Raw genomic sequence first — 9,998 nt, forward strand, 5'->3', positions numbered from 1 at the left:
AAATGCTTCCAAACATATAATATGTTCACATAAAACAAACATAATAATGTTTCGGCAATATCCAATAATATATGTGCTTCCTGCAAAATATGTTTGGAACATATGGTAGAGAAGCGATTTTTTTTGAGGGTGTGGCTATATCGACTCAGGAGCCCACTCTGAGCACTTTTGCCACAGACACCATGTGTCTATCTGATTTCTTTCTGGGTGTTGCAAACATATGCACTAACTTATAATACCCTGTTCCACAGTGTGGCAAGGGGTATAAAAAGCAACTAGCAACTTATGCTATCGGTTTAATACACATTTTAATATTTAAATGTAATAATATTTTGACATAATTTGATATTTTTGACTTAAGGCATCCTCATTAACGTGCCAAGCGCATAGCCAAAAAGAATGCAATCTTTTCCGAAACGACGTGCAAGCAGTTTAACAACAGCAACCAATTGTTCTTATTTCATTCTCTTTTGTCAACTCTCTCGGTTTTCACTTCTATTTCTTTCTCTTTATCCTCTCTCGCTCTCTGAATAAGACATCACAACATATATGTTTACTCAAAATTTCTAAATTAATATTTACACCCACACATAATATATTTATGAAGCATTGATGTCCAAAACATAAAATATTCTAATATATTAATATATGTGTCCCAAACATTATATACTAATCCTAAATTACTTTTGTACTTAAATATATTGTGTTTAAAAGTTTCAGCCCGAAACATATTTTCTTTACATCTGAACATACGAAGGATATAGTGTTAAATTCTCCATTTACCGATCTGTCCTTTCCATTATTTAACCTACAATTTTTCTGCATGTTCTCGGAATCAAATGAGAAGGTTCATACAATTAAAATATTCAACAATATCCAATATGGCAATCTATTATCTTATGGGGCAATATATTTTATTACGGCAAGCTTTTTTGAATATTGCCATAAGAAAATATTCGCCCTTCTTTTAAAATTTCTGTCGTTACACTGAGCAAATTTTTCAAAGCCGCCTAACCTTTTTTATTTCTTTTCCAACACCGTTCATTAGGATTTGATTATTGCAATCATTACCGACTAGCTTTAGTTGTTTCTTAATGCCTTAAAGATGATTTTTACTTCCACTTCCAATATGGAATGTATACGCAGTCCCAATTAAATTTAGCCAGAATTTAAACCCAAATTGCGGCTTAAGAGTGTCTTTATCGCAATGGTTAGTGTCTTTGGTTTGCAATTAATTCCAAAGTCAATGAATCGATAGATACACGGAGCATGCCATTCAATGCACATTTACAATAGAACATCTCATATCATTTCAATATAACTCCCCGTGAATATATTCACTTGTGGACAAGTGAACATACACAAGAGTGTTGATACTAATACAGATCTACAGATATATCTCGTTTTAGTATCAGCAAACCAAAGTATTATCAACTAAATTTGGAAGGTTTTCTTTTGCTTATGAAACCAAGTTTTGCGTGCACTGGATTAACAAATGCACTTCAGTTACAAAATGAGTTGAACGCAGTGCATATTGTGGCCTACACGGCGACTGTTTTAACAGTTTTTATTGTAAGTCTTGTTTAGAAATTGTGACTTGTTGATGGGAATAGTTGATTCATTTGAAACATTTTCACAATAACGTTCAATAGAAATATTGACTGGGATCCTTGGTTTACCGCAGTGCTTTATGGATAAAGTGCCTTATACAAAAAATTGATGTAGACGAAAAGAAACTATTAATTTTATGAAATTTATTGGCAAGCTTCACGAAGCAAGAATGCTTGATAAATGTTCTTTACACACCCACCTAAGATAAGGAATTTACTTTAGTTCATACACTCTAAAAAATCGCTTCTCTACCATATCGATGTCTACATTCCAAAGTGCGCTAAGTCTAAAAAGTGAATTTTACAGGAAACAAGAAACGAATTTATTTTTTTGAAATTTCTCAAAACCCGTATAAGATAGAAATTCCCTTATTTTCGGTCTTAAAATCATATTTTTATAATTTTTTTAGTATGTACGAACTCAAAATAGTGATAATAGAACATGGCTAAAAATGACTTAGACCACTTTAGACCGAACAAAGCTGTTTGCCCTTTTTGGATTGGACATTTTTTAAAAATTTAGACACAGCACCCTCAAAAAAAACCCTTCTTTAACATATGTTCCAAACATATTTTGCAGGAAGCACATATATTATTGGATACTGCCGAAACATTAATATGTTTGTTTTATGTGAACATATTATATGTTTGGAAGCATTTTGAGCCCAAAAATATTATATGCTTGGAAGAATTTTTCCCAAAGACGATTGTGCTCATTGCCTAACATACTCGTAATTTTAACTTCCACGAAATATTTTAGTTTTTGGCACCTTTTTTTGTAATACAAATAATGTTGAAGAAATTATTCACTTTTATAAATTTTTTAAATTTTACCTTTCGCCTGCACGGAGAATCGAACCGAGGACCATACAGTTTGTAAGCCAACACACTATCCACTGGACTACGTAGCTGTTATAATCACCACAAAAACTTGAACGTAATGCCCGCTTTTATTTTTGAAGGTGTCCCTCAACTCCTCTTGGACTACTTATTAATAAAGAGGAACTAAACTTTGTTTTTATACATTTTACTGTGTAATTTTTCACTATTTCCTCCTTATTTCATTTTACTATCACAACTCTAAAAAGAGTATAGTGATTATGTTATTTTTATGAAGACCCCTGATTTCTTTTAACGAACCAAGTATATACGGCCGTAAGTTCGGCCAGGCCGAAGCTTATGTACCCTCCATCATGGATTGCGTAGAAACTTCTTCTAAACACTGCCATCCACAATCGAATTACTTAAGTTGCGGTAACGCTTGCCGATGGCAAGGTATCTTAAAACCTCGTAACACCATCTTCTAAATTGTATGTAAGTCCAAGTGGTATATATTAAATCAAAAAAGATCGATCTAATACGTATATAATTCAGTTTGACAAAGTAGACATACAATTTTGACAAAATTTTTTACAGAAATAAAATTTTAAAAAAATTTTCTATAGAAATAAAATTTTCACAAAATTTTCTATAGAAATAAACTTTTGACAAAATTTTCTATAGAAATAAAATCTTGGTAGATTATTTTTTGCTCGAGTGGCAACCATGATTATGAACCGAATAAAATTTGAACAAAATTTTCTATAGAAATAAAATGTTGACAATGATGAAAATTTTATTATGAACCGAATAACATTTTAACAAAATTTTCTCTAGAAATAAAATTTTGACAAAATTTTCTATAGAAACAAAATTTTGACAAAATTTTCTATAGAAGTAAAATTTTGACAAAATTTTCTATAGAAATAAAATTTTGGTAGATTATTTTTGGCTCTAGGGGCAACCATGATTATGAACAGATATGGACCAATTTTTGAGTGATTGGACCAATTTTGGTATGGTTGTTAGCGACCATATACTAACACCACGCTAATTTGAACCGGATCGGATGAATTTTGCTCCTCCAAGAGGCTCCGGAGGTCAAATCTGGAGAACGTTTTATATGGGGGCTATATATAATTATGGACCGATATGGACCAATTGTGGCACGGTTGTTAAAGATCATATACTAACACCATGTTCCAAATTACAACCAGATTGGATGAAATTTACTTCTCTTGGAGACTTCGCAAGCCAAATCTGGGGATCGGTTTATATGGGGGCTATATATAATTATGAACCGATGTGGACCAATTTTTGCATGGTTGTTAGAGACCATATACCAATACCATGTACCAAATTTCAGGCGGATCGGATGAAATTTGCTTCTCTTTGAGGCTCCGCAACCCAAATCTGGGGATCGGTTTATATGGGGGCTATATATAATTATGGGCCGATATGGACCAATTTTTGCATGGTTGTAAGAGACCATATACCAACATCATGTACCAAATTTCAGCCGGATCGGATGAAATTTGCTTCTCTTTGAGGCTCCGCAAGCCAAATCTGGGGATCGGTTTATATGGGGGCTATATATAATTATGGACGGATGTGGACCAATTTTTGCATGGTTGTTAGAAACCATATACCAACACCATGTACCAAATTTCAGACGGATCGGATGAAATATGCTTCTGTTAGAGGCTCCACAATCCAATTCTGAGGGTCCCTTTATATGGGGGCTATACGTAAAAGTGGACCGATATGGCCCATTTTCAATACCATCTGACCTACATCAATAGCAACTACTTGTGCCAAGTTTCAAGTCGATAGCTTGTTTCGTTCGGAAGTTAGCGTGATTTCAACAAACGGACGGACGGACATGCTTAGATCGACTCAGATGTGTTACAAACGGAATGACAAAGTTAATATACCCCCATCCTTTGATGGAGGGTATAAAAATTGTGCCCATAATGCCAAAATGATAAACAAAACACATGTCCACACATACATAAAATGCTGCTCTCAAGACGAAAACATATGCTGTTTGTTTTTCAAATGTCTATTGGTTCCGAATGTCTATTCTCTTTATTCAAATTAAATAATATTTAGACTTAAGCATATCAAATTTTTGGCCTTATCATAAAACAGTTTTCCGAAACAACATACAAGCGGTTTCACAGAAATTGTTCTCTTTTTATTCTTTCGCTGTGTTATGTTGATATCTTTCGTCAACTCTCCCGGTATCCATCTCTATTTCTTTCTCTACACAGAGAATACAGATTGGTTGTGATAACTGAATTTATTGCCAACCTCCTTTTGGCAGTTGCACCAACTATCAGTTGGCAGTTGTGTCACCCGACAAATTCGGTCGACTCAATCGAATTATGGGAACTGCAACTAATACTATACATGAAGTTGGTTGTATCAGACGATGGAATTTTTCGTTGTTCCCTTCATTTGGTTGTGTCACCCATCCCCAATTACAAATTAATTTCATTTAAATTTTATTTTTTTCATTTGGTTTAAATACATTTAAATATTTGTATTAAAGATGTATAGCTAAATACAATGTATGATAACAATTAATGTCCTTAAAATGTTTTGGCGGTTGGGCAAACAAAATTTAATACACATCCCATTATGACCTTCAGTTGAAAGTCGACCTTTTTAAATATTAAAATGCATAAAAATGGACCCGTATTACTAGTTTTTGCATATAAGTTATTTTTGGTCGCTATAAGTTATTTTGGTCTGTGCCTACAGACACGTTTGGACAAGCAAGCCAATTTTGAAACCACAAGTGATGAACTTCTTCTTATTGCTGAGTGCGTCCCGATAGTGTGTTAGGCATTATGAAAAATAATCTGGCCCATGGCCCTTTGTATCCACTTGGGTCTGTTGTACAACGTTGACATATTGGATTATTGTTTAAAAATAAATCAAATAAGATTAGTTAGATTTTGGTGCACTCATGTTTATATAAACAGTTCTGAACCTACCAATTTATTCACAATGACATCTCTGTGAGGTTCCAAGTACACAAAGCATCCTGGAGATATGTCATTAAATCCGATTGGGGTACGTATGATTTTTATGCCCTATAATATACCCAACATAAATGATCCACTCCTATATCGTTACGTATCTTTTACTTACGTCCTCAAAATAATGCTTTGAACAACATTGTGGATGCCACTTTGTAGCGCTTTAAAAATCGTCATTTGTTACGTTTAATTGAAAAACAAACAAAAAAATATCTTTTTTGAGAACCAAGTAATTAAAAAAAATTGAAGTGACATTTAAAAATATTTCAAATATGATTCGGTTGTGAATACTGTATGTCAGTTCTGATTGCTAACTGGCAGTTACGAAATTTATTTAAAGTTGGTTGTGCCAACAGAATTCGAAACAAATGCTTCAAAATATATAGATTTTGTTGCTTCAACCATTTGTCTTGTATCACAAACGAAATTCTATTGAAATGATTGCCAAATGATAGTAAGCATGAAAAGATGATTGCATTAAAGAAAATAGGTTGACACACCTAATATATAATTCTAAATGTAGAATTTTAATTATCAGAACCGATTTCCAACCAAATTGTTCTCTGTGTGTATACTCTCTCTGTCACTTTGATTAAAATATCACAACATATGTATGTTTAGTCGAAATTTGTAAATTTATATATGTTTGCATTCACACATATGATTTTTATGAAACATTCATGCCCCAAACATAATATATTCTAACATATTAACATGTATATCCCAAACATTTAGTGTTAGTTTAGGAACATTACATGTTTATATATTGTGTTTTAAAATTGTGCCCGAAACACATTTTGTTTATATCGGAACATATGAAAAACATATTTTTCTAACAATGAGGCTAAGTACAATATTAACCATAACTTTTGATAGCAATGTCCAACCAGATTGTTCCAAAAACAGTAGCAGACTGCTTAAGTTAACGTTTTCCAGATCCGCCAGTAATCTGAAGCTATATGCTCCTAAAAGTTGCTTGCGCTTTACACAAAATGCAGGACACTCACACAAGAGGAGTTTAATTGATTCTTTTTCCTCCGCATCATGACAGCTCAAACAATAGTCATTATACTTCGCGCCAATAGTTTTTGCAAAATCGCCTATCAGGCAGCGACCCGTTATAGCAGATATCAGGAGTGATATCTGACGTCTCGAGAACATTAGCATATCTAGTGTGCGGTTTAAGTTGAAATGGGGCCATATTTGCTTGGTGTCGTTACAACCCTTGCAATTCTCCCATCGAACATTTGCCATCATAACAGCCTTCTCACGCAGCATGAGCTTGCAGGTAGCTAGGGGCATACCAACAAATTCTAGTTCCCCTGGAATATGTAAGGTAGTCCCTAGCCTTGCCAACTCATCCGCATCGCAGTTCCCCGGTATGTTCCTATGGCCAGGCACCCATATTAGGTGAATATTGTACTGCTCAGCCATCTCATTGAGAGATTTGCGGCAGTCGATGGCCGTTTTCGAGTTGAGGAACACAGAGTCCAAGGATTTTATTGCAGGTTGACTGTCTGAGTATATATTAATGCCCACATTTTTTGGAACATTACTTCTCAGCCAATTCGCCACCTCTCTTATTGCTAATATTTCAGCCTGAAAAACACTACAGTGATTAGGTAATCTTTTCGCTATTCGAAGTTCCAGATCATTAGAATATACTCCGAACCCCACTTGTCCATCCAATTTGGAGCCATCAGTGTAGAAATCTATATATTCTTTATTCCCCGGGGTCTGTGTGCACCACGCATCACTGTTGGGGATTAGAGTCTCAAACTTTTTGTCGAAAAGTGGCAATGTCCAATAAATTCGAACTTTTGACAGGATGCAATTCACATCAATCCGAATAAAAAATAGCGAACTCCATCAAAACATGCTAAGTCGACTTAGCGTACTCTGGAGTGAGCACACATATTTTTCGATATTGTCGAAACATGTTTGGTAGCACCTTCGTTTCTTATTTGGGATAAGATTGTGTTCTTACTGGAATTAAAAATTATTTGTTACGTATGGACTAATATTTCCATCGAATCTTATAGATATTTGAACGATAACCATTGCAAACTATATTATTGTTATATCCTAAATAATATTTTTTCAACCCACAATTAAATTTATTTAGGAACTATTTGATACCTTTATATAACATCATTTTGATTGCATTTTCATATTAAGAAACACAAACAGTGAAATCTTTATTTCTGAATATAAAAAAAGTTTTGTACATTTAATATTTACATAAAAACAGATAAACGAATGTTTTTAAGAAAATCAACTTTTAGTAGGTTAACTTTACCATTTCACTGTTTTCACTTTTTCAATTCACCGTCTTTTTCTTTGGTTTGGTACGGATGTAGATAAAACCACCCACATAAAATTGTAATTGCTATTTATTACGAGTGGAGTACCTTTGGATTTGTTTTTACAATATTTTATATATTTTTCACTGTCTTATTTTTTAATTTCCTTTATATGAACATTTTGACTTAATCTTCGGACGTCTTGATCTGAAAATTACACACACGAGCTAACGCAAACAGTCTTCACACAAACCCAAACAAATCGAAGTTAATACATACTGATTTCAAGTCATTTTCCAAAGATAAGATGTAGCTATCCTGTATTAATTGTCTAAAAACTGGGGAGTTATTATTAACAGTAACCTTAAATGAAATTATCCTATTATATTTGGCATGTTAAGGACATTGTACAAGACACATTTTCCTGCGCTATTGCATTTAGTAAAGAGAAGAAATTCAGTTCACCATCGAACGTTCAAAAATGTACAATAGAAAATATCTCCATAATTATTCACATAAATAATAAACCAATAAGGTGTACATCAGCTTACTGTCCAAAATATAGTCCTTACTTCACAGCAGACGATGCAATTAACTGTTGGAAGATTATCGATAGATGGCGTTGATTACTATGGCGATAAGGAAAGGCACATTTGTCTAAAGTATGGGTTTTCAAACTATTTTCAAAAAAGCAAACATTATATCTACATTAAAATTCGGATAAAACTCATCGTCCCCTAAAAGTTAAAAAATTTTTGAAAAAAAATCATTCTGCAAATATTTTTAGAGTATACTGAAGATTACAATATTATAATGCGATAACAATACGGCTCCCGAAAGGAGCATTTCTACAGATCACCGGATTCTTTATTCAACCGTCGAACGGAACGGACGTGTTTTTTAATAGCGGATAAAATCATCGTAATAAGTACCTACTACGAATTTCAAGTGTGGTGGGATATTAGGCCACCATGCAGAGAAATTCAAAGACATCCACTGGGTTGCTAACTTCAGGGCCCAGTGGACGGGTATCGACTGGAGTTATAAATTTGGGCAATGACCAAGAGTTAGGCCCAATTAGTCGACCTGTAGACGGGTCGACAAGTGGCGACAATTTGACAAGTCGAACCTTTTCCAAGGTAACGGCATCAAAAGGAGGTAATCCCTCACGAAAGAGATTCAAGGAACGCAGAAATGCTTTGTTTATCCTAAAGAAATTACCATCAGTCGACCCAAGCACGTTGTCGGCTAAACAAAGCGATTCCTTAAAATGGGCTCAAGGAATTCTTGAGGCTAGAAAAAGGGAACGATCGCCGGATGAGCTGCCATCCTCCAAAAGGGATCAACGATCGTTCGCCTCAGTTGCTAAAGATAGCCTTGTGATGGCTATCATAAATAAAAGAGCATTGGACGGTATGGTTCCAAAGCAAAAATGGGGGGAAATTGAGAATGCTTTGTCTGGCGTCTACTCACAGGTGCTGGAAAAGTTTCCCGGCCCAGATCCTCGACACCAAGAGGCTGGTTGGTATCAAGGACGATTTAAGCTAGTCGCATTTGAGGACCAGAGGTCTATAGAATGTTTTAAAGCTGCTCTGATACTAATTGGTGAAGTTTGGGAAGGAGCTGCTCTAGAGTTAGTCGAGAAGAAAGACATACCGGCTAGACCAAGAGCACATGCGTGGATACCTGCAAACCCTCCTGACCCTGAATCTATTTTAAATAGGCTGAAACAATGCAATCCAGATCTTCCAACAGCTGATTGGAAGGTTGGCCGTTTGGATGAAGTGGATGGGCCAAGACGGCATGCAGTGTTTATATTGAACACTCAGTCTTTGCCACATCTAGCAAAGTCTCAGGGCCGTGTATGTTATGGCTTTCATTATATCCAAATGAAGGTGTATAAAAACGATCAGCTAAAGGATTCAGAAATGGACATGCCTCTGTCTGAATCAGAAGTAAGCGGATACTCTTGCGAAGTCGAGGGAGATACCAAAGTTGAAGTCAAGGATAGATACCGTATGCGTGAAGAGGCTTCTACTGCCTCAGAACTCACCAAAGTTGAACCTATGGTTATTGCGAGAGTCACCGATATCTCTGAAGAGAACATTCTTGATGACTCGATTGAAGCGGATGATGTGACGGTTGTCGAAATCTCGATGGTCCTACGGATCCTCCAGATAAATCTTCATCATTGCAAGGCTGCATGTGCTGCCTTACAA

The 9,998-nt window shown here is 35.0% G+C and overlaps 1 long non-coding RNA gene across 1 annotated transcript; it reads right to left on the bottom strand.

Annotated features, from left to right (window-relative positions):
• Positions 1–5,135: 5,135 nt before the first annotated feature.
• Positions 5,136–5,687, bottom strand: LOC142223873 (uncharacterized). Its single transcript, XR_012718935.1, has 3 exons — positions 5,589–5,687; positions 5,432–5,530; positions 5,136–5,327 (listed from the first exon to the last, which is right to left on the bottom strand). It is a non-coding gene; the product is annotated as an uncharacterized LOC142223873 (long non-coding RNA).
• Between the last annotated feature and the right edge of the window lie 4,311 nt (positions 5,688–9,998).

The sequence above is a fragment of the Haematobia irritans genome, chromosome 2 (assembly GCF_050003625.1).
Source record: "Haematobia irritans isolate KBUSLIRL chromosome 2, ASM5000362v1, whole genome shotgun sequence".
Lineage (NCBI taxonomy): Eukaryota > Metazoa > Arthropoda > Insecta > Diptera > Muscidae > Haematobia > Haematobia irritans.